The sequence below is a fragment of the Pogoniulus pusillus genome, chromosome 7 (genome assembly GCF_015220805.1).
Source record: "Pogoniulus pusillus isolate bPogPus1 chromosome 7, bPogPus1.pri, whole genome shotgun sequence".
Taxonomy (NCBI): Eukaryota; Metazoa; Chordata; class Aves; order Piciformes; family Lybiidae; genus Pogoniulus; species Pogoniulus pusillus.
In genome coordinates this window covers 19,423,053-19,449,486 of record NC_087270.1, presented here as the reverse complement: position 1 = coordinate 19,449,486, position 26,434 = coordinate 19,423,053, and positions in this window count along the sequence as shown.

Below are 26,434 nucleotides of genomic sequence, written 5' to 3'. Positions count from 1 at the left end.
TATGAATTCTGATAGAAAAATCTGTGCTGCAACGAGTAAAAGTGACTACTCTCTCACTTATGCCAAATTTGGCTTAGAGGTTTTGCACCAAATTACTGACCAGGTCCTTCTCTGCCGGTGGAGCACCAGGGTACAATGACTCTTGGTTCACCACTATGGTTAGATGGTCATTCTCCACCTTCATTTCCATATACAGTGAGTTGTATGCTTTCTTGCAAGAGGCGTGCACAACTAACTTAGTTTAGGATTGGTTACATGTGGAGGGTGCAGGGTTACATGTGAGACATGGATAGGGTGATATACAATAACATTCTGAGAGTCAGCCCCTAGGCTGGCTAACCCAGCCCCCTTGGGCTGGCTAACTCTGCCCACATGCAGCTGGCACTCCACCCCCTGCAGCTGCATGTCGGGGGTGCTACCCCAGTGCCTGGTATCTTTGGTCCCAAGATGGACTCAAGGACACTTCCCGGCACGGGTTGCTCATGTTTATCATCTCATGTCCTGTTAGCAAAAATCTCTCCACACTTCTCTTTAGTCAGATATGAAAGGGATAAAGCCAGCATGGTAGGAGACTACCTGTGCATCTCCAGGGAAGAATATTTGCATCATTAGGATAAATGTGAAATTGAATCTTATGCAATAAAAACAATTCTGATGATTCACTTCCTGTCATTCCTGTACAGTATCCAGTATATGAATAGCTGAGTTTTAGGTATCGAAGACTTGCAAACCATCCTCCCAGTGTCTTCAGTGAGACACAGGAACTCCAGCAGGGTTAATGGCTGCTGCTGCATGCCATAAAGGGAATATTAATCATAGTTCATTTGTCATCAGGTGTCTGAGATGGACACATGCTCTGCAGCACAGGAATGACAGACTTGTCAGGATGCATGGAGATCAGTTACCAGGAGAGACCCTATCATCCAGGGGTGAGACAACTGGGTTGAAGACAGAGGATAACCATGTAATGATATGTGAAGTATATCTTAGCTGGTCATCAGAGGACAAGTAGTTTTAGCAGTGCAGCTGGAGCTTTCCTTTGCCAAATATTAATTAGAAGGAATGAAGCAAAATAAATGTGCAGTGAAAAGCCTTTCTGATATGGTGATGTAGCCTGCATAATCTTTATAAATGCACTGACTGAAAAACCTGATTTGCTTGAAGTGGGTCATAATGGAAAAGTACCAGAGGCTTCAAATGGAGGTCAGATGAGTTCTGGATCATGCAGAGATTAACTCTGTTACAGATGGTATTCTTCCATGAAACATCTCCCATTAAAGATGGCAAATGCCGAGCTTAGCAGAAGCTTCACCGTCTTGGCTGCTTCGGACATAGACTCATAGAATCATTTAGGTTAGAAAAGACCTTTAAGATCTCCAAGGGCAGCTGTTATCTCAGCACTGCCAAGTCTACCACTAAACCATGCCACTAAGCACCACAAAGCCTGTTTTCCCTTAAGGCTTAATACATCTGCAGCAATTGTATAGTCCTGTTGGCTAAGTTCTTTATTAACAGGCTTACTGCTGTGGGAGTTCTGGAATGGGTAAAATGTAGCACTGAGATCCTGCTGCTTCCCAGACTATAGCTGTGTGTCTGGGACCACTAGAAAAAGAAAAAAAAACCCCAAAGTTTCATGGAGGCTCAACACATATACCAATGTCTTCTGAGTTGTGACAACCACATATCCGTTATGTCACCCAGCTCTATTGTGAAATGCAACACCAAGTCATGGTCAGAAGTAGAGGAAGTCATAGTGCAAGGCACTGTGACTTGAAGTGATGGTATTTGATGTCTCATCATTAGTTTCATGTATTTCTCACCCTCCATGAGTGTTGGCAGCTTAAGCCTTTAGGAAGAAAAAAAATCTAGGACTTGAGTCCTAGGTGTAATGTGGATGCTCTGCAGGGCTTAATCACAGAATCACCAAGGCTGGAAAAGACCTCCAAGATCAAGTCCACCAAGTGCCACATCCAATCATTTCTTCAAGGCCTCAAGGGATGGTGACTCCACCACCTCCCTGGGCAGTCCATTCCAGTGCCTAATCACCCTTTCCATGAGGAAGTGCTTCCTAATATCCAACCTAAACCTTCCCTGGTGCACCTTCAGACTGCACCCTCTTGTCCTGTCACTAGTTGCCTGGGAGAAGAGCCTGAGCCCCACCTGACTACAACTTCCCTTCAGGTAGAGAGTGATGAGGTCTCCCATGAGTCTCCTCCAGGCTAAACAACCCCAGCTCCATCAGCCTCTCCTCATAACACTTTCACTGCAGCCCCTTCACCAGTGTCATCATTCTCTTCTGGACCTGCTCCAGCACCTCAACGTCCTTCTTCAAGTGAGGCCTCACCAGTGCAGAGTACAGGAGCAGAATTACATCCCCGATGATCTATATCCTAAGTAGAATCCAGCTGTGGCAAGCCAGTTTAGCTCGTTCCCAGGACCTGGGGTGACTGAAAACACTGCTGTCATACAGGAGACTGCACTGCTGGCCAGATTCTAATTGCTTGCACTGTGTTTTGGGCTCTTAACTACTGGGGTTTTGAAGAAAATAACTTGGTGAAGTAGCTGAAAGATTCACCTCTCCTGAAAATAAACCCCACAATACAATTCAGATAACACAGTGCTCAGGAAGACTTCAAAGATGTGGCCTCATGACCATTTCAGCTCACGATGGAGCGCATTGGATGGAAAGTACGGAGCAATACGTGCTGCACTGATGGCTGTGGGCTACATGCGTTTGCCGTAGATATCACATTGTCACGTACCATCCAGGTCTCTCACACTGCTCAGCCTTCTCCCGAGTCTCTGGGAATGGCCATGGGCACAAAGTGGCTGCAATGTGCCTAATGAGTCTTCATCAGCAGAAGATTAACATGAAGGAAAATTTGCAGAGACAATACTGAGCCAGTTCGAAGGGCAGACAAGACACCTTGAGTCACTCTTTAAGGAGCACATTTGTACATAACCTAACGACTCTGCTACAGTTTCATACATCATTAGGCTAATGCCCTGTTTAAATAGAGTTATCAATCGTTTTGTTCTTAAACCCCTTGCGTGCCTGGCAACAAGTTGATGGGAAACAGAAGCGTTAGGAAGTTGTTTGAGGATTATAAAATGGTACTTGTAAAGCTCCCACTGCTTCTGCAGAAGGTGAAAAAGTACAGAGGAGCTAATTGATCATGCCAAAACAGACCTCCAAAGGTGCTGCAGCTTAAAAAGAAACAACCAATTTAGTTACCTTTTATTTGTTCTCACACTCTTCAGCCTTCCAAGCATACATTTGGGTCACATTTTCACCTTTTCTCCACAAGTCCTGAAATTTCTGTTTCTTTGGGGAAAAAAAAAAGAAAACCAAACAAAAAACAGAAGAAGAAAATGAAGGCTGAGAGTCTCATGAAACCCTGAGTCCCATCAGCTTGTATTGGTCACATCAAATGATGTGAACTGACACTAGAGTTCATACTTCAGAACTAAAATGCTATACTCATGCTCAGAAGTTATAAACAATCTGTTAAAAAAGGGAAATTAACATCAGAATTTGCTTGATTCTATACAAAAGCTTTGCACTTAAACCATGATTAAAGCCCTTCCACTTCGCAGTCACTCTGATAAGTTTAACTTCTGTATTGTGGCTGTGGATTTTTCAGGGAAACCACATTTTGTGCATCCTGTGTGAAACACATCTTTACTTTTCCCAGAAAGCAGTTAAAAAGTGTGTTTATTAGCTTTGTCAAGAGCAGCTGCTGAAATGCTATAGCTGTGCTTGTTCATTTCCACAGCTGTAGTTCCTCAAGGAGAACAATGAAAAGTCAAAGGTGACAGCAGCTCATTTCCTGCACCAAGGTCTAAGTCTGTGTCAAAGCTTCACGTACTGGCACAGAGCAGGTGAAGGGACATTGGTTGTTCACTCTCTCTTCCAACATAAGAAAGAAGTGCCTTTGAATGATACTAGTAAGAGCCAAGTTCAAAAAGAGGCAAGAGGAGGTAGTTCTCCACATGATGTGAAAGAGATCTGGGGTCCCCCCAACCCAAGGATGCGGCAATGCAGGTGGTTGCCTAGATTCAGGAGCAACACTTGGACTGTCAAGCACTTGGAAATCCCATGAGGATTAATGAACAGGCAACACATTTGAGGCTATGAACATCTTAAGGCTAGGGGGAAGAGAGCACCATTCCTGACCACAGATTCCAGTGCAGGGATGAACTGCAAGGTGAGAGAAGACTTCTACCTTCTTCTGCTAAGCCAGTTTTGAATACCCACCTTGTGTTATTGACACTGGTCTCATCTGCTCCCTGCCTTCTTTACTTGCACAACAGCTTGAATTATGAGTATGAATATGGGAAGAAAAGCTTTTGAAGCTTGATTGTCCTGGTCCAATGAGTGAGGAGCAATGGCAGATTCTTGTCTGCTTCCTAAACCTCAACAAATAAATGTCTTTTGTCCTCAGCTCTTATTCTTCTGCAGAGAGCATCGCAGCAGCCACCCAGCAGAGTGCCTGGGGAGGGTTATGACCAGTCACCTCACTGCGACATGCTTCAGACAGTGGCCTTGCAGAGCAAACAGATCTTCATTTCACACAGAGAACAAAAGAGCAAACTGAAAGGCTTTGTGAAGGAACACAAGTGATATTAGCCGCCTGACCCTCTACTGTATGCTCTAAAGACAAAACAGCTCCATAAACCTTTAAATGTTACAAAAACGCCAGAAGCAGAAGAGGAGACAACTATTGCATCATTATCCATAACACTTTCATGTCTCAGAATCCTCTGTGTATGAATTTTTCTTTCTTTCTTTTTTTTTTTTTTTTTTTTTTTTTTTTTTTTAAGTAAGTACTGGCATACCAGAGAGCATTGTAAAAGAGAAAGAGAGTGTGAGAGGTAATATAATAATGTTAGGACAGCAGTAGCTAGCAAGCCTCATGATCTGGAAAGTGAGCTTGTTTTCAGATATTTGAGACTGGAAACAACTTTTGTTTTGTTTTTGTGATTAAAGTCTTAATTTTTCCTTCATTGTGAATTAGGCAAGACACCATGACTAAGTCAGTTTAGTTAGAGAGTAAATAATGGAAGAGAATAATCTCAAATGAATGTTTTCACTCGTAGCAACACTTCAGGGCAGAGTTAGGATGGCTTAGGTGCCTTTGTGTGTGTGTGTGTATTTCCATGTCTTCACATCTTTGTGCTTATTTTAAAAAATGTTAGCAAATTAGGTTTGGGTTTAAATTCCTGAGTGTGCATTTTCTTGGGGCTGCAGCATCCCCGTGGTGTGCTTTACCCGTAAAGTTAGCTCTAATTCCCTCTTTGTGTTGTTTCCTAGAGCTGTAACCAAATAGATGGTGTTAATAATACATATTCAGGCTGCATGCTGTGCACCACCCTTGCATCCTAGCAGAGAATCCTTTGCTTGTAATGCAAATAAGTACCGTATCAAATGGATACATTTTCCCATTTGTCTCGGTTTTGAGAGGAATATGGATTAGAGTTGCCTTTTCAGCACATGCAGCAAGCAGCCGCAGGAGCATTTAGGAGAGCATGTGGGACACTGGCTGGTTTCATCTGCCACAAAGTCACCACTCGCTTCTGTCATCCAAAATATTAACTGGCTGCTGTGCTGGCAGTGCCATCTCTGCCTCCACACCAGGTTTAGTCCCACCCTGACCTCCTTGTTGAGGACGTAGCAAGAGCCCTGTAAGCACTGACAGAGCAATTTCCTAAAGTGGCACTAGGGATGAACTGTCTCTGATGCTGAAGCAGATGTGAATTTATGGCCTCTTTCTCTTGTGGAATCTTAAAGCTCACACATAATTGGTTAAAAGCCTTTCTAAACATCATTGTCCTCCCAGTGGGGTTCCTTTCTGGAAGTTCAAGGTAAAACACTGGGCGATAGGGGACTGATGGTAGAAAACTAGAACAAAATATAGAGTCATAGAATCATTAAGGTTGGAGAAGACCTTTAATATCACCCAGTCCAACCACAGCCCAACTACCATGATGACTAAACTGTATCCTGAAGCATCACATCTACACACTTCTCGCACACTTCCAAGGATGGTGACTCCACCACCTCCCTAGGCAGCCTGTTACAATACCTGGACACACTTTCAGTAAAGAAATCTTTCCTAATATCCAATCTAAGTGTCCCCTGGTGCACAGCTTAAGCAAACTTCCTCTTGTCCTATCAAACAACTAAACCCCTCTTCTTTTACCAGCTGTGCCCAGGCACCACAACCCATACCATCCCTTCTCTCCCATATCAGGCCTTCCTCAACTCTTTCCTGGATGTGGAGCAGCTCTGTGATGAGGATAAGTAGTTATGTACCTGAATTTGAACACAGTCTATGTGTGATGTGTGCAGGTGTTAAATCCACAGTTCTGGAAACACGAGCAGCTTCATAGCAGACTCATGTTGCTGCCCTTCTAGCAGTGTGTTCATAATTCAATGCTGCTAAAAGTCCTAGATTAGAGTAAAAAGGCAGATATAGCATGGCTGTGTAGGCTGCTTTTAGCCAGACAGTTGAACTCGACATGCTGGCGCTATTATTTTTGTTAACAATATGACAGATGATAATGTTGGAGCAGGGCCTGGGGCCAGTCTGCAAAGAGCACTACAGTGACTTGCAGGTGACTTATCTGCGTAAAGCAGTGAGTCACACTTCTGCTGTATGCACTTTCTGTTAAAGATAGATGAGAAAAAGGCCCCTCAGAGTAGGACTGCCAGCAACTAGCTCTTTGAATGGGCAGTCATCTAGTTAGTCAAGCTCCTCTCTATGGGATAATCTTTTTATCCTCTCCACAGACCTCCTTTGGGTTTGTTCCCTGCTCCTACATCTGCATTTCAGCAACAGGGACATCTCCAGGCAGAGACCCAGGTGGCTCCCTCAACAAGCAGGAGAGCTTTGGGAGCCTCTTTAGAGGACAGAAAGCTCCAGCAATGCAGCTCAGCCATGAGGGCAGGAGAGACCCCAGCAGAAACTCCAAGGTGCCAAATGTGCGGCAGAAGTTTGAGGTGGAGAAGATAACCTTATTAGAGCTTTGCAAATCTTGACTGCATAATTAGGAGATTTTTAGAACACAAAAAGAGGGGAAATATGCACAAGGTATTGTCAGACCTTGGGGTAGCTCTAAAATATACTGAAGCTGTAAAATATACTGAAACCACATAAAATGGTGTTTTCCATGAAGCAAGCCTAAAACCCAGGGCTTCTGAGCTTCTGGGGAGAATCATAGAATCATAGAATCAACCAGGTTGGAAGAGACCTCCAAAGTCATCCAGTCTAACCTATCACTCAGCCCTATCCAATCAAGTAGACCATGGCACTAAGTGCCTCATCCATTCTTTTCCTGAACACCTTCAGAGGCGGCAACTCCACCACCTCCCTGGGCAGCCCATTCTAATGTGCACAAAGTGCATGAACCACAGGAGATCTCAGGTTAAAAGAGGATGTAGCTGCAGCAGCCCTGGACAGAAACGTGCAATAGACCCTTTATAGTGCTGTGAAGGCAGCAACCCCTCAGGGCATACACACAGAAATTGCTGCTTCTCCAAAATTACTCCACTGGCTGGAAGCTTACTAGAACAGAATTGAGATAAATACCTGAACATCGCACAAATGCTGCAGCAGCTCCAAACACAACTAGAGAAATCCAGGATAATAGGAACCCTCCACCATCACTGTTTCATGCACTGAAACCTCAGAACCAGCACTGCTATGTTTTAGCAGTGCCAAGGACAAATTCAAGAGGAAAAAGCAAAACAAAAGAATCTCTTCTAGATTGTATCATTAAAAAAAAAAAAAATCTCTGAACCAATAAGCCAAAAATGTATATTAAAATGTTTTTTTAAATACTGTGCCCTCAAAAGAATTACAGAAAACAAAGGTCAGTGGAACTCACTGCCTAATGAAGTTATTGCTGGAGATACCTTACAGTGCACAAATCAAATTGCCTCATGCTCATTTTATCCGGTTTGGAAGGGAAAGTCTAATGTGTTCAACTATGAAAAGTCTAAAATTAGCTCCATCCTTATCCTTTGACACTGTCCACACTAGACTACTTTTCAAACAGTGAGGTTAAACATGGAGAGACATCCTAAAGAGAGCCTGAAAATCAGTCATATTCAAATATAACTTTATAAAAATGCATGAGGAGCAGTTCAGCAATCAGATAAGTGAAGAGACAGAATAAACAGCATGAGGGACATCTGTAGTGTTACAGGAAGAGCTGACCTCTTGGAGGACTTGAGGCTTATATCTCATTACAGATAGCATTTTGCTTTCTGAAATCCAGACTTTTTAGAGCTGGAGTTAACACTTCCCAGTGCCATTAGGGCTATGGCAGTTCACATAGCAGACAATTGTGTTGAAGCATCTTTGTGCTTTGCAAAACACAAGGTGAAAAGACACATTGCATCCACCTAGCTCTATTCATAGATTCATGGAATGATGTGGGCTGGAAGAGACTTTGAAGATCATCTGTCTAGCTCCACCCCACCATTAGACCAGGTTGCTCAACAATCTGGCCTTAAACACCTCCAGGGAGGGGGCATCCACAACATTATTAGGAGCTTTTGTGCAAAAGTTGCTTGTCCAAAGAAGATTGGGCCACAAAACTGGTCAGAGGGCTGGAACACCTCTGCTGTGAAGAAAAGCTGAGAGAGTTGGTGGTGTTTAGCCTGTAGAAGACAAGGCTACAATCAGACCTTATGTTGACCTTTCAGTACTGAAAAGGGCCTGTGCAAAAGATGAGGACAGACATTTTAGTGGGCCTATTATGACAGGACAAGGGCTGACAGTTTTAAAGTAAGAGGGGAGATTCTGACTAGGTATAAGGAGGGCATTTTTCACAATGAGGGTGCTGAAACACTGGAACAGTGGCACAGATTGCCCAGAGAGGTGGTAGATGCCCCAACTCTGGAAACATCCAAGGTCAGGCTGGACAGGGCTATAAACAACCTGATCTAGTTGAAGATGTCTCTACTCACTGCAGAGGGGAGTTGGAACAAATGACCTTTAAAGGTTCCTTGCAGCTCCAAACATTATGATTCCAAGGCAGCACTTCCAGCCAATAAATCAAAAAAGCAAAACGTACCACATAGCAGAGAGCTGTAGTCTTGGTGCTCTGAGCCATCCTCACTAAAGATCAGGTCTAGGAATTATATATGAGGGTTCCTAGGCTGTCTCCAGCAGGAATCTCAGCAGCTCATCTCTGAAGAAGGTTGGCCTTGATGGTAGGCAAGCCAACCAAGTCCCCATTGCAACAGAAACCTGCTGCCACCTGCAAATTACAGAGAAAATTACCGTTAACAGTGAAGTAGAAACATACTGAAAACACTTGTAGGAAACTTGTGGAGGCCTCCCAAGCAACACTGGAGTGAGTGAGTGGGAAAAATTAGAACCATATTTTTGTGACACCTGTGAGACATAAAAATCAGGGAGCATCCCTCTACTCATCCCACTGTGATCAGGGCTTTTTATAAATCCAACATTGCCCTGGGAGGCCTCAGCAGCTCCAGCTGGTGATGGAAAATGCCAGGAGGAGCTAGGAAATTACTCATCCAACTGAATTTTTTAACACGGGAGATGGTGGTTTGGCTGTGAAAAATTTATACCCATAGCCCTGGGCTGTGAAGAGTTAAACACTGCAAGTCTACACAAAGCACAGGATTTCTTTGATTTTTCCCCTTTAAGTGGGTTTGTTTGTTTCCCTTGGAAGCTAGCAGGCACACACAATGGGCAGATTTTTCAATTAAGCCATTTTTTTCCACTTTTAGTCTTCAATGGAGCCCAGGTGCCAATTGTTTGCTGCTTGGTTTCTGCCTTCCTGTTCCTGCCTGCAGTTTAACCCCTTTCTCTCATCCCTGCCTTTAGGGATGTCACTTCATCAAACACACTCCGAATGCAGATGATGAAGGATTACCAAATGGCTTGCATCAAGTACTAGTGACATTAACCAAGGTATGGACCTTCCACCTATCAGGTTAGCAATAGGAAGTCAAATATTAACTAGTCATTTATCTTTCCTTTGAAGCCTTATTCATAGTGTATTTATTTACAAAGTAAAACCATTTTGCTTTCATTCAAAACAAAACAAAACAAAACAAACAACTCACCAGCAGCCAGCTCAGGTGAGCCTCTCTTCTGATTTAAGTAAGACTAACAAAAGACATTGTGACAGTTTTCCTTTTAAGTCCCTCATCAATCAGTCGCTGACTGAGGAGGCAGGCAGCTTAGCAAGTTGAAGCACATAGCAGCTGTCCCACGCTCATTGAGAGCAGCCTTGCTGCCTGCCCCAGCCTCTGGAAAGCAGACATAAATGTTTTGCACAGAGCAGGGATTAAGCTAGGCCCAGGCTGAGGCTCAGCTCAGTTGCAGTGTCACAGCTGGAGATATTAAGCCCTTCCATATATCAGATTGATTCTGGTTGTCATGCAGCCACTGTGTTGCTGTCAATGTGCTCCATTGCGGCTTACGCTGACATTGTGATCAAGTGCTCAGGGTTCTGCCTCATGTATTAAACATCAGCCTAGGCGAGCAGATAAAAATCCTCTCCCCGACATGTGTGTCCCCACCACGTTGCTTTGCATCATCATTATCAGAGGAGGGAAGAAGACATGGCTGGTTTTAATGCTGCAACGTCAGAGTCACATCTCACTGAAAAGCATCTGAACTGCATCGCCCAAAGCTATCGGTTGTCATGCCGCTGGGGCAATGTTAGCAGGGAAGGGCTGAGGAAAAGAGGGACTTAATAAGGAAACAGAAGAACCAAGACTGAGGGAACATGAGGATAGATCTAAAATTATACTCTTGTGGTGGGTTAGGAACTTTCACCTCCACACCTTTGAGACTTACCAGACTAGCTCAGATGGCTTGGAAGTAAGATGAAGCTGTATTTACAGCAAAGCAAAATTTACAGGCATATGTAGGCAATGTAGTTACAAGTATTTACAATTACATACAGCTTAGAAACGATGCAGAAAGCCAAACGCCCTCCCAGACAAAGGAAGCTACCCAGAAGGGGCTCAGAGCTACCCCTCTCTCTCTCTCTCTTCCTTCCCAGACAGACAAACATAATAACTAGCAAAGTTTACACTGTTTCGTATTAGCCAAGGTTAGAGGAGAGGTATTGGAGCACAATGAAGGAGAAGAGAAAGGGAGCAGCAGCACAGACCAGAGTGGGACAAATTGCTTACATTTTGGCTTTTTAATCCCTCTAAGCAAACCAATGAATGATGTAGACCTCATCATTACTTTCTTTTTACAACCAATGATCTATTTTCTCTCATTAAAATATTCCAATTAGCCTCAAACCAGCATACCTCTGAAGAGTTGAAAGATCTCATTTTTAAGAAGAACAAGCCATCTAACCTGGGATGAGGGACTTGCTCTCTTTCCAGATCCTTATAGTACCAAAATCCATCAAAAAGTCACCTATAGAGAAGGAATACATCTTTTGGCCTTGCAGAGGGCCTTCTTCAGCACCCACCATCATGCTGTTAAGATGCAGGGCTGAGCCACACATGGACATCTCCCTCGTTTTCATTTTTTAAACAAGAATTAAACACAGGATAAATATTTCAATACCAAAGTGTCATAAAAAGAACCCCTAAAGATGTGGGAAGAGGGATCATGAATATCCAAATAAACAAGACTGAGCTATTAAGAGATAGATCATCCTCCAGAGCAGCAGTTATGTGATAGAAGAAATATAGAGGGACAAAGTGATTGCCATTTAGGGGGATTTATGCATAACATTTGGAAGTGAAGCATGAGGGATTTTTCATATCCTGATTCACTCCTCCCCTGCAAAAGTGATCAGCAGACCCAGCAGAATGTGTCTCTTCACTGGAAGCCATCAGCCACAAACCCAGAACAGCTTCATCCTTGGTAAATGAATCTGTGAGTCTGCCAGCGACATGGACTTGGCAATGCTGGGCTTAGCCTTGGGCTGAGATGGTCTTAAGGGTCTTTTCCAACCTAAACAATTCTGTGATTCGAAATGCTGTCCCCTTGGGTCTGCTTGAAGAGTTGGGATTTAGGAGGACACCTTGCAGGGGAATGGGGTTTCCAGTGCCAAAGAAGGGATTTACCTAACTTTGTGAAATCCAGTGGGACCTGAAAGAAATTGAAGAAGCAAACATCTCAGCAGAAGATCTTCGGCCAGTGAAGCCAGATAAGCCTCAAAGTAGTTAACTGAGGATCTGGGAGTGAAGCCCAAGAGAAGATACTGGCAACATGCTGTCCTACCCTAGGTGAGAGATTCCCCAGAGAGCCAAAAAGCACATGCCTTTGTCCACCAGGCAAGATCTGACTGGGGCCACAGCACCTTCCTTGGGCCATTTTTTCCCCCATGAACCACACAGAGACATGGTGTATTTATGATTACTGCTCACCAACTTAAATTGGATGATATCTGCACCGGGTCCCAAAACTGAAGCAGGAGGCCTGCACAGACAGATCCTTCTCCAAGACTCAGCTCTAACACCAGGCTAAAACCCTGCATTCATATGCATTCAGCAAGGATTATTAAAGCAAGTGAAAGAACATTTCAGGATTTTCATCAGCTGATCATTTAGAAAGTTGCTTGTAATAAGCTTCCTCCCCAGGAGAAGTTTCAATTATGCTCATGCACACAAAGGAGAAAAAAGAAATTAATACAGTGCTAAGACAGCTCAGCCCTGAGAGCAGAATCTTCAGGCTGAGCTGCTCTGCTTTTGCTGCCATTGCTCCGTGGCAAGAAGCAGCTCTTTTGGAAAACAGTAGCACCCCAGCCATGGCTATTGCTAGAGAAGGGGGGGAAGTAAAAAAGGGGGAAAAAATGCTTTGCAAAAAAATTGCAGAAAACCACTGAAGTTCTGGTGAGATCCAAAAGTAGGTTATGCATTTTTCAAAGATAAAGTTGTGAAGTTTTGAATGAGAAGCACAGTATTGCCCTGGCAAACTGTCCCAGTGACCATGTTGTGTCCCACTGTGACATACTCATGTGGTAGGATGGGGCTTCTCACCCCTTTGGCAGAGTGCCTGGGGAGCTGCTGGTGCCAGCAAGGGACAAGTTCACATTGGATCCTCTCTGGTATTTATAAGTAACAGGAATTGCTCTCCGTAAAGGATCACTTTTAAGATTACACTCTGAAAAATAAAATAATAAAAAACAAACAAAAAGCAACTCCAGACTTTTACCATAACAACAATGTTCAAGCAGATGAGAATTGTCTTCTGGCTTTACTTTCCATGCAGGTTTTAGACTGGTTTTGGCTGACCTGTGCCCTCAGGCTCCTGCCTGATTCCAGGTGTTACACTGAAGTGATGCTTAATTACAGTATGTTACAACTGATACATAAGCAGCTTCCGTTGAGCTTGTGAGCTTTTATTTATCCAGCATGGTCAATAGGGGTAATCCACGGGCTTGGGAACCATCAGCAGAAGCTCATGAACATATGATACCCAGAGGTATCAATGGGACAGCTGTGGAATCTGAGCTGGTACTAGTGTGTCACTGACACATGCTAAATTTAGATCATTATGTTTTCAACAGCAGAAAGCAAAAAGGTGCATAATCTCTTTGTATCTTTGGTGGCTGATGTCTTTTGGAGATAGACTAAGATATGTAGTCTTTCTGAAGACTCTTATGTCCACACATGGATTAGAAATTGGTTTAACACACAATGCTTTCATGCCTACAGATGCCAAGTGACAATTCAAATTAGCATTAACTTGATAGCTTTTAATGTAATCCTGGTGATCTTTGCAGCAATTAGGCCCTCTCCAGCAAGAGTCTGTATGGCCAAAAGGATTCAGAAATGAGACCCCCTCCATCTCCACACAGATCACATCTCTGTAGTGTATTATACCACCCTGTGGTCAACAGAAAGAACAATGCTCCCAGGTGCACATAGAGCAAAATGAAACATGCAGGGGCACTGCACCTGTTGGGGCACCTCCACACTGATGGGAAGGCAGACTGACATGAGGATTGCACATTGCCTGCTGCACAGCAGGTCTTCAGTTTACCCATTTTGTTGCAAGGATGTGTCTTCCGAGGAGGTGACTGAATCCACAGCCACATGTGTTGTGACCTTGGTAGTTTACTACTTGGAGCAGTTTCTCCCTTCAGCAGCTCGTGGAATTGGCACTGAAGGGCTGACAGAGTTTTAAAATGCCTGGGAAACATTTCTAGATCTCTTACCTGCCTGAGGAAAGGGATGTCTAGATGAGCACACACCATTGCTCCCATGAGCTGGAGGGTGGCATGGATAGCACAAAGAGGCACATTTGCCTTGTATGAAAGGCAGGTTATAAATGATTTTTGAAGAAGTGGCAAGTGAAGAAGTGGATCCAGAGAGAGGACAAAGAGGATTGCCTCCTTTCCTGAGATCTCCAGCAGGATCCTCCGTGGCTATAGACCCTCTGCAGTCTGGGTGGATCAGGCTGTGTAGCTCATAGATACCTGCAGATGAGGAGTTCAAGCAGAAACAGTGCTATGACATGTCCTTCAGTGAGTCTCTCATCTCAAGCTATGAAAGCTCATATCCCAAAATGCACAACAGTGAAATCTCAAGCTCACAGAAACATTTCATACCTCTTTATTTTCTCCCTGTAAATAACTAACGTAACCTTGGAGTGTGCCTTTGTAGTTTGGTTTACTTCCTTTGTTGTTTGAACAAAGGAACAGCTGTTGAGATGCTGTTGTTGCTGTCTCATTGCAAGAATTTGCGTGTGGAATATTCAGGGCAAGAAGAAACACTGTTATTAAAGCAGCTGGTAAGCAGATACACAAAGTCTCAGCACAGCTCTGTACAGGTAGTCCTGATGCTCTAGCACTGCTGGGGGCATGCCCCCAAAGCAACTCTTGGAAACTCCATCTAGTTTAAAAAAGCAGAGGAGTCTGTTGCCTTTAATTACAAGAAGATACATTTCTGAGAGTTATGCTACCTCTATGGCCAACAGGTCTCCCAAGTAACAAGCCACTAACCTCAGCCTAACCTTACTATGAGGCCCCTGGCCTTGGCTAGGTGTCCCAGACCTCTTCAGCTGCCAATGCGACCCACTCTTAGCAGCAGGACAAGCAGCTTAGTGTGGAAAGCTCTTGACACCAGGGTATTGCTGTGTGGTCATGTTCCTGTTGTTCTCTAGGGCTCTAAAAATGCGGCTGCCATCCAACAAGCTGTGATTGCTGCCACAAAATGTGTTGGCTGTTGGTAAAAAGCAATCAAGCAGAACTTGCACAGAAAGGAGATTTATAGGTTGAACTCCTGAACAGCCTATAAATCAGAACTCCAAGGAAACGTGGTCAAAACATGAGGTCTGTTAACTAGAGACAATGATTTAGGTTTTTTAAAAGTATTATTTTAATGGAAATGTATCTGAGAAAAAATCAAAAGTTCAGGAACACAAAAGATCTAATAATCAAACTAATTTGGGCTTAATAAAATACTAATTTGTAACAATAAAGTGGAAAAGCTTGATTTGACTTGATAATATTCTTTGACATTTTTCTTTAATTGTAATGTTATTATAATTAATAGAGTGGAAAACTCCATAAGGTTATACAATCATTTCCTTACTGGATGTACTGTCAAAGCTGTAACAAAACTCAAACGAGGCACAGTAGCCTGGAGCAATCCAACCACTGCTCAGCCACATGGTGGGGGCATTTCCCCAGGTGCTCAGCCCCTGTGTGCAATCTATGGATCCTTAGCTCCAGCAGCTGCTTGTGTGCATTAAAACATTTCTTGTGTATTTATCCAGGGTGAAACGATAGCCAAAAGGGAACAGACCAAATGGATGCCGTGGATGAGTTGGAACAAGCTCAGAGCAAAGACCACGTGGTCTGAATTACCTTGTCTGAGAGTCAACGGCCCCACTCTTGGCCCAGCTTGTGTCTGTTCAGATTAAGGATTTTATGCTCAATTTTTTATGCATACTATTCTTATCTGCTTTCTGCCAAACTTGCCTCTTTCAGAACCATTTGAGGCTTTACTATACTCCATGGAGCCTGCAGCAGAAAAGACAAGGGAGGCTGGAGTTCAGTAGCACCACTCCGCAGAGCCTTGCTGAGATGCTGCTTTGCACAACTGTCCCTTGCTGACACCACTGCATGCATGTTGGACTTGCCACAACTTAGAGTGGCTTATCTGATGTGACACAAAGCTGGGAATGATTAGAAAATGTCAATCAAGTCCATGGACAATTTGTCAGCCTACATATGGTGTAATATCATAGGGTACTTGAAAAGCATAAACAACTTCACCTGAATTAGATTAAGAACCCCCAAACCTTCAGTTATTTCCCTTCTTTTTTTTTTGGCACTGCTTGCATCTATGACAATGACCTTGTGCTTATCAATGCAAATGCTGCTCCTGGCTCTGGCATCCCATCAGGTGACACTCTAGGCTCTGCACCTCTACTTGCCTCCTACAAAAGTGGGAAGGGATGTACCAGCCCTTCTGTAATTTACACTGAGAGCAATGCTGAGGAGCATGGTTGAGAATTGGCCACCTATGTGTGTTTAGACACTCGGTGGCTTTGCTGCCTGCTCCTGAGCAGCTGTTCATCAGGAACTGGAAGAAACTAATTCTGAAACTTAAGTTTCAAGATATTCAAGACAAATTGCTCTTCGCTTTTTAAACTGTCACTTCTCAAGGGTTTTCATGGCTATTTAAAATCAATTAATCCTGATTTGAGTGACAGTTGAAGTCACTGGGGAGATTTAATTTAAACAAAATCCACTTCTGGTTTGTTTATCTTGGAAATGTCTGCAGCAGTAGGGGAGTGTTGACAGTCCAGTAAATGGAGGCTTAAATAAAACCTGCTATGCTATTCAAAGGCATGTAGACCAAGCCATGATAGCATAAGCCAAGGATGGGGCTGCAGTGAGGACTACAAGAGGGATGTTACCTTCAGTGAGCTGCAGGCTATGTATTTTGTGGATTCATAGAGTCATTTTGGTTGAAATAGACCTTTAAGATCATCCCAGTCAGCCATTCAGTCAACCCAGTGTTTCTGGATCCCTAAACACCACATCTACACATCTCTTAACTCCAGGGATGGTGACTCATCACTTCCTTGGGTAGCCTGTTCCAGTGGTCTACAATCTTTTCTCTGAAGTTTTTTTTCCTATGTCCAACCTAAACCTCCCCTGGCAGAACTTGAGGCCATTTCCTCTTGTCCTGTCACTTGTTATATGAGAGAAGAGACCAAGCCCCACTTCAACCTCTTTTCAGGCAGTTACAGACAGCAATGAGATCTCCCCTGAGCTTCCACTCTCCAAGCTAAGTTCTCTCACCTGCTCCTCACAAATTTTTTTCTTCATATGTTTCACCAGCTTAATTGCTCATCTTCAGACATGCTTCAGCACCTCAATGTCCCTCTTGCAATGAGAGGCCCAAAACTGAACCCAGCATTCAAGGTGCAGCCTTCCAATTGATGCATTGCCATGGTTAGCTCCATCAGTTCTGCTGCACATAAGCACAGGCTGTAAGGAAGATGAAAGAAAAAAGAAGTTTTCAAGAGGTGATGCTGCTGATGCTCCCTCTGAAACAGCACTGCAGAATGCTGATGATCAGCCCAGTACGAGTGTTAACATCACAGCACACAATGAAACCTCCGAGTACCTCAGCCTGCAGTTACAAAAACGAGAGTACAGAACCCTGGCTACTGATTTGGGTCTGCTCTCTTGGTTGCCCTTCATTTCTATTCAATATGCACCACAAAGAGCTGGGAAATGGTGCTGCAGATTTTTGAGGCAGCAGGTGAAGTTCCCCCAGATGGAAGCACGCAGGGCTTTGCTCTTTGCTCTTTGCTTTCATATGCAAAGAGCTGCACTGGAGCACAGGACAGCTTTCAGTAGGGTGATGCCTACCTCCTCTCCCATCCAGTGGGTTTTTTTCCTGCCTATACTACACAGCACTCTGTGACAGAAAAATATTTTTGCTTTCTTTTATCAAAGTGGAAACCTGAGAGCATTTTGTGAGGTGAAGGGAGAAACATCTCAACACTGGTTTTAGAAGCCCACAAGTCTCATATGACCTTTGCCTCCTATACTCTGCCATGAGTTATCCAACCTGTCACAGGAGCCGGAGGCTGCAATACAGCCCTGCCTTGGCTTCTAATGAAAGGAGACCTCACATCTGAGTACGACACAGAAAGGCTCAAAAATCCTTGGGTTGGGGGAGGAAGGCAGAAAAAAGGGCAAGAGACACATGTACAACAGGCACTACCTGCAAGCAAGGGTCAGAGCTTCCACACCTCCTCCTTTGGAAAGCTCTTCTCAAAAGGTGACAAACACATTCCTATATTTAACTCACTTGCTGAGCAGAAAATATGCCCCTGACTGAGCCTTATTTACCCAGGACTTTCTGTCGAGGCAGCTTTTAACCCAAACACAGTGCTGGAAATAGGATGGATGATTAAAATGCTGACATTGCACCTCATTTATGTCTCCAAAGGTTGGGTACAATTTTCTGCTTTTAGTAATTGCTCTGTCTAACCCTTTCAGCCTTTTGCAGAGACTTGGCTCTTTGTCTGCCAGCTTCAGCTTTCTAAATTAAGCTTTTTATTGATTCTGGACTTTCTGTTCACTCCAGATGAGCGTCACTAAGGTAAAGAAATTGGTCAGCAGTGTTTTTTCCCTGCAGTACATATGTATATATATGCACACACTGTATTTATATATTATCTCTCTATATATAAATATAGATTATATTTAGTACTGTAAGTACTAAATATACTGTAAGTACATGATGGAGTAATAAGACTTGCTGCCTTGCACATAATGCCAGTAGCTCTGGTTTGATCCAAGCAAATGCAGACACCAAGATGCAGGTCCTAGCAACCTCCTGTGTGGTACAACATGACAGATCCTTAGAATAAAACCCAAGCCAGACCCTAAGGTTCTTATTCTAGATCTAGAGCCAAAGATCAGCTCCTCTGAACAGCAGCTATTAATAAAATACTGCTGAGGGTTTAAGATCATTGCTGATGCAGTCACATGGTGCTGTCCTGATATGATTGTCCACTTCCACAGTTCAGACTGCCCTCCCTTAGATTAGCTACCCTGCACTTAGTGACATCTTTGACCAAACTCCCCATGATTATTGTAAAACACCATGCCATGTGGATTTGCAGGCACACAGAGTTTCACTGACAAGGTCTAACTAGTTTGGGCACCTTTTGCTCTTTCCAGTTAGGGTGCATCTTTGACGCTAAGCAAAATCCATATGAGACATAAAGAGAAAAGGGGCATCTGTGACCTCTAATCCTGTGGTTATGTCACCCAGGAGAAACCTTCCTGGCAGGTGACCTGGCCAGGATGAAGTGCCAGTCTCAGCTGTGAGCTTTCTTGTGCACACTCATTTATGTCATAGCCTTGATCTTATCAAATGGGATTTCTTGTACATAAGTAAGTTTTGAATTGACTGTAAACTGTGTCTGTGAGCAGCTTTGCTTTACAGGATGAACCTTCTGCTTGCTACTGTACCTCCAGATGTTTATAATAAATTGCACACACATTTCTGCATTCACCCTGGTCACTGTTACTTGATTCATGTTTGTTTTCATTGGGAGTATCTGTGCTATCATAGAACCACTTTTTAGATTTTCATGTTAGGGTAGAAAACCAAGAGAGGAGCAACAGAGCTCAAATACATCCTAAGCACCTGGCACAGTACTTGAATTGAGTCTCACTGGACTTATTTTCCCCATTTTTCTCTCTATATTTAGCCAATCTCCCTATATACACGTACACAGGTTAGACTAGTAAGCTTTACACAAAGCCTTTGTCCATGTGGTTCACTCGGTAAGAGAAAGTTAGTTATTGGTTACAGCTTTGACATAGCTGTGCTTTATTCACCTCCTCAGCAGGCAAGAGGTTAGCTTGTCTGCTTCAGAGCTGCTTGCTTTTCACATACCCTTCTCCTCACAGCCAAAAGCTGAAGGACAGGATCTCAGTAAGAGATCAGAGCATTTGTGGGCAGTTTTATTATGAGTGAACAAACAAGGCAAAAAGTCTGTTCCTTTTCAGCAGGGTTTAGTTTAAGAGTCTGTTCTGGGAGGACAGAGAACTCTTATCTGGCATGTGGCAAAAAGAGTTCTGCAGATACTTACCCAAACCAAAAGTGGATGCTTCCCAAAGGCTTTAAGCAGGATGAAGCTGCTTAAGCATCCATGTAGCCCTACCTACCAATCTCTAACAAAGCCAAAAGCAGATGCCTTGGGAAAACACAAGACTAAAGCAAACATATTGTTATACTTCTTCAAAATGCTCTTCCAGCTTCCAACTATTTGCTGGTTTTGAAGTTCATGGAAATGTTTGTGTCTTATGCAATCTCTACCCACCCTCACCATGTTGCTATACAGATAAAGGTGGGCCACTGAGGAATTATAAACAAGACCTTGCCAGAGTGGCAGAACCAGAGAACAGCTGAAGAGGCAACTGTATATCCACTGAGAAGTGGAGGCTCCAGGCAAGCTGGGTTGAACTAATATTTTAATGGCAACAGTGATTATCAACAACCCCACCCCCCTTCCCATAATGGAATAATTGAGTGGTTGTGGTCAGACTTTGCACAGCTTTCTCTCAGAGACTGATTCCTGAATAAGCTTCATTTCTGCATTTGATGATCTGGCATTTTCTATGTATAGCCAGGATACTCCTTGTTGTTCAAAGCAAATAGAGATGAGTTTTTCATCTTCTTTGTTCATTCATCATCATCATCATCATCCTCTATGTTGATCCTCACCAATGTGAGCCTTTGCAGATGTGGCCAGGAGACTCCTTGTTCTTTAGCATTTGTGAAAGAGCATCTTCACTCAAAAAAGACTGAGCGTTTTTTCCTGCTGTTCCCTTTAAATCCTCCAGCATAGGACAGTGACTCTGCCAGCAAGACTATTGCAGCAGTAACAAACAAAACACTCTCAGGCACATTGGCACAAGCCCTGAGCTGCATCACAGCAACTGGACTGGCAAATTGCTACTACTTCCACATTGAAAGTGTGCTTCTAGCTTTCATATTAGAACATCGTAAAAAGCCTTGCTTTATCACCTGAGTAATTAAAATACATGAAGCACAGAAACTAACTGTCAAACATCCAGATAAAACCTCTCAGGCAGTAACCAGTCTCAGGAACAAGCAGTTTCTTATACAAACCTGACAAGCCTGGTGCCCAGAAGCACCCCAGCCAGCACTGCTGTCACTGGAGAGGTCACCTTTGCACCTTAATATTGCACATCATCAAGAGCTGTGTTTGTTGAATGGTGAAAAGTGGTGCAGCCGCTTAGCACAAGAAGATAAAGTTATTTCATCTTCCTCCAGCAGGAAAGGCCCTGTAATTGTCACAGTATGGCAAAGAATACCCTCAAGATGTGCTGACAGTTTTGACCATCTGTGTGAAATGGTTCCAAGCATCAAATGAAGAGATTTTCTTTCTTTAATTGCAAGTTTAAATGAATGCCATTTATCAGCTTTCTTCCAGTGTTGCACTGCGTTTAGTCATGGCACCGCCCAAGGAATTACAGCACTGCAAATATTTGCTGAGTTTAACTCATTTTCACATAATTATTTAATCTCTTCACAGAGAGAAAATCTTATAGAGAATGATGATAGTGCCTAAAATTAAGCCTCTATAGGAGCAGTTCAGCACCTTTCCAGAAATCAAGGTCTTCTGAACTCAGCTTTGTGTCAGTAATGGAGACATTTCTACCTGTTTCTGTTCTCTATTGTTTTCCTCCTCCCTGTCTCTACTGCAGCTTTATCTTCATGTAGGGTAAATAAACATCACTGAGCAATGGCAGCAAGGATTCATTGCACATACTGGCCTCTTATTTTGTGTTTCAGCGTAGCATCCCTTTCCCTGTGCAGCTAGTTGAATTCTACTAAAAAGCACTAGGAGACCTTGAATTATCACACTGTGAAAGTCAGGGTTAGGAGGTGGTCATGGACAACACCTGTGTAGACTGAAAGCCTCTCGTTTCATGGAGTGGTAAGAGATTATTTAAACTGTAACATCAAGAATCCTGATATCCAAATGTCTCATCAGCTTCAGAGGTGCCCTTTAATTCCTTTTACCATGCTGAAACCTCACATTGAGCCTGCATGGACTCTGCTTGCATCAAAAATGAATCACTTCTAGCGGCTGGAAGTCGAATTTTCCTGACTAGATTTTTGTATCTGGGTAATGGGGTGTAATAGAAAGGTGGTTAGGATGCTCACGTCAGCTTAGATGAAAGGATTAGCACTTGAAAAGAGCAGATTAATCTTTTTGTGACCCAAATCCACCTCCTGACTCCTGCCACAGAAACCTGCTGCACCTAAATGACTTCCTTTAACACATATATAACTGAAGCGAGTTAATTTATGGACTGAAACCCATGAAAAGAAATGGACACATGGCATGACTCAGATGTGGACCTGTAGATCATCTCCACAAAACCATGGACCTTGTGCTTAATTAGGTGTTGAGAACATGAAGCCATGTACAAGACACATATCAGTGCCTTTCAGGCTGATCATTGCTCAGATGAGTGTGTGCCAGAGCATCCCCTCTGCCTGCTCACCCTCCCTCCCTTCCTTGCCATTCACCAGGACATGCAGTACTGACTCACTTGACCCTATGTCGAGCAGTTTTATTTCTTGAATGCATTAATAATTTCATTAACTGTGATGCTTTGGGAATTTATTTCTTTTTTAACCCAATCTAAAGCCAAGGAAGGCTTATGAAGAAGATAATTATGCTCTACTCATTCAGGAAGACAAATAGGCCAAAGGGGATCATTCTGATTCTCTTGTCTGATCTTTTGCCATCTCCCAGCAAGGTCTGACCAGTCTGCAGTAAATAAAAGCTAATCTTAAACTCCTAGAACATCTGACCTAATGAGACAGGACCTTGTCAAGAGGTCACATCCTCTCTGCTCTGGATATCCTAGGGATGAGGATCAATACCAGATAAGCAGTCTCTACATTTTAATATGCTTTGTCAATATTAGTACCCGTTGAGAGGCCACCATTTGATATGCTTCAGCTTCAGAGATTGGCTTTTTTTTTCTTTTCCTAAAGAGAATCCCAGCTACCATTGGGATAGACTGTTGGTGGAGCTGTAGCAGTTGTAGCTGGGAGCAGATAGGCACAACTACTCTGTCTTCATACAGAGTGATAGGGGTTGAAAGGGACCTCTGGAGAACATAAAGTCCAACTTCCCTGATGAAGAAAGTTCATCTGCAGCAGTGTCCAGGCTTTTGAATTACACCAGACATGAAGATTCAAGCACATCTCTGAGCAAACTATTTCAGTGCTCCACCAACCTCAACATAAAGAAGATCCTCCTCATGTTTACATAGAACTTCTTATGGTCAAGTTTGTGCCCATTACCACTTGTCCTGTTGCTGGGCACCACTGAAAAAAGACTAGTCCCATCCTCCTGACACCTACACTGTAAGTATTTATAAGCATTGATAATATCTCCTGCAGTCTTCTCTTCTCTAGGCTAAAAAACTCCCTCAGCCTTTCTTCATAAGGGAGAGCATCAAGTGAACTTTACAGAGACCTTCTGCTTCTTAGTTTATGTCACATTTGGTCAGATAATTTAGCAGATAAAAAGTCATTCTTTAAACCACAAAACAGGTCAGAATTGTGGGCCAAAAAGCTAACCCTTAGCATTCTGTAAGCAATGGCAAAAGGGTCTTTGAAATAGGAAGATTTTAGTGTTTGGGACATCAGTGGCTCAGAATTCCTGGTAATAAAGCTATATTACTAAAGAAGCTCTCATCTTTCTTTGTAACTAAAATGTCTGTAGATTACTTCATGTTGCAAACTGAAATAAATACAGACAACCTGTGCTCTGCATCAGTCAGTTATTCGCTAAATCACACCAAATGGCCAAGCCCACACTCAAATAGATTGCTCCAGCCCTGACCCTGGAGCATGCTTGCAGTAGAAATTGCAGATAATTCAATGATTCTTTGTGCTGGCTCAGCTCAAGGCTTCTCTTGAGCAAAGAGCTCAGCACTATGAAATTTGCATCCCAGTAGAATAGCCTTATGATATAAATAATGCCCATTTGCTTTTGGCTGGAACCAACATGTTCATTAATCTCTGCACCTCAGGATAGACTCCCTCTGGCTCACCACAAAGGAAAGGTCACTGCTTTGTCAGCTTGGCTCCTCAGCCTCCTCTCATTAAATTTTCATCTAGATACCACATACTTTGCTAGGATTTTTGGGATTAGTTTAATATTTGCCAGACCAAATTGACTGAGAGGCACAAGGCTCAAGAAATAGGACTGATGTGCATCCCCAAAGATCAGCTGTTTGACCCAGCTAAAGCAAGGCTGCCTCATTAGGTACCATCTGGGGGCCTCTGAATCTGCTTGCCCATGACCTCAAGCTAGAAATTCAGCTACAAACAGCAAGAGAGAAAAGACAACAGAAAGAAAACATTAGGAAAGAGATCCTCATTACCTGCCAAAGAACACACTGGAGATATCCCAGCACCTGATTTCTGGAGAGCAGCTGGCCAAGAAGGAATACTGGAAGGCTTGCAGCCTCATTTCTGGATCATTCACAGAGAGTGATTTGCCATTGGAATGGGCTGCCCAGGGAGGTGGTGGAGTCACCATCCCTTGAGGTGTTCAAGAAAAGACTGGATGAGGCACTTAGTGCCATGGTCTAGTTGATTGGACAGGGCTGGGTGCTAGGTTGGACTGGATGATCTTGGAGGTCTCTTCCAACCTGGTTGATTCTATGATTCAATGATTCCATGCTTTTCAAACATTTTCTCGCTCATATCTCCCACCCAGCAAAGCAAGGTTGTTGAGGTGCTGGAACGTGTCCGGGGAAGGGTGACGAAGCTGGTGAAAGGCCTGGAACACATGCCCTAGGAGGAGAGGCTGAGGGAGCTGGGGTTGTTTAGCCTGGAGAAGAGGAGGCTCAGAGGGGACCTCATTGCTGTCTACAATTACCTGAAGGGAGGCTGTAGCCAGGTGGGGGTTGGTCTCTTCTGCCAGGCAACCAGCAACAGAAGAAGGGGACACAGTCTCAAGTTGTGCTGGGGAAAGTATAGGCTGGATGTTAGGAGGAAGTTCTTGCCAGAGAGAGTGATTGGCATTGGAATGGGCTGCCCAGGGAGGTGGTGGAGTCACTATCCCTGGAGGTGTTTAAGAAAAGACTGGATGAGGCACTTAGTGCCATGGTCTAGATGACTGAATAGGGCTGGGTGATAGGTTGGAGGTCCCTTCCAACCTGGTTGATTCTATGATTCTAAGTTCATTGATGGACTCTGCTGTTAGGCATTTCTGAGAGCTGGAGATGGCACTGCCAGCTTTGTGCCATCCCATGTCTGCTCAAAGCAAGAGATGTGGCATTTGTGGGAGCAGGAGGCTTTATAATCCATGAAGCACTGCAAAGCTCCTCCACTCCCTGCAAGCCTGGGTTGCAAGAGCAGCTCTGGGGTAGCATGGTAGAAATATGACCCATGTTGCAACGTTTCTATCCATACAACAAGCACTTGAGATCCCAAGGCAACAAAAATATGCCAAAAATTTTTAGCTTTCTACCTCATAAGAAATAAGTCAACAAGACATGCTCCAGAAATAGCATTCCAAGCCTAACAAAAAACTATACTGTCCAAAATAAAACATTTCATACACTTTTCTCCCTCCTGCAAGAAAAAGCATGAGAGAAGGTATCACATGCAAAAGGCACGAGTCACATTACCAGGAGAAGAGAGGAACAGTTGACACCTCAGATGATTACATTTCTCTCATCACCACATACATTGGGCAGAGATGAAAAACTCATTTCATGATGAAAATCCTTTGCCAAGCTCTCTCCCTTGCACAGTAAGTGCAATCTGCTTAGCACAGTGCATGCCTTAAAACGACCACAGGAGATAGCCCTTGAAGTGAGTTATGGCCTGCAAGAAAAACAGCACACAAGCTGTGTTGTTCCAATTAACTTCTCCTTGCCTCTGGTTAAGACTCATGTTTTACTTTCTGCCAGCTGGATAAATCCCAGCCTTCAGAAATGCTGCCTTCCCACCACGTGCATCCCAGTACACTGGCACCAGTGGCACACGCAGTACCAGGAAAGCCAAGATTTAAGAACTGGACAATGATTTGGGCTGGCTTAACCAGTTATTACTATTAGACCTGCTTGTTCAGCTCCAAGCTCCGTGGTCTTCTTTCTGCTCTGTATCTGCTGCAGATTCTCCCAGTCTGGGTTAATGTGGCATTCATAAATAACTTCATTCATTTCCCACTGGCAGGTAGGAACATGCTTTCCAGCTGCTCACTCTACATCTACTAAAGCATTCAGAAGCCATGGGGGTAGGTGAAGCATGAACAACTACATTTCATCCTTTCCATTATGACTACAGTGGACCAAATCCACAGCAGCTGCAAAGAAGCCTGAGATCCGCCACCTTGTTAGACCACCTGTTTTGCACTGCAGT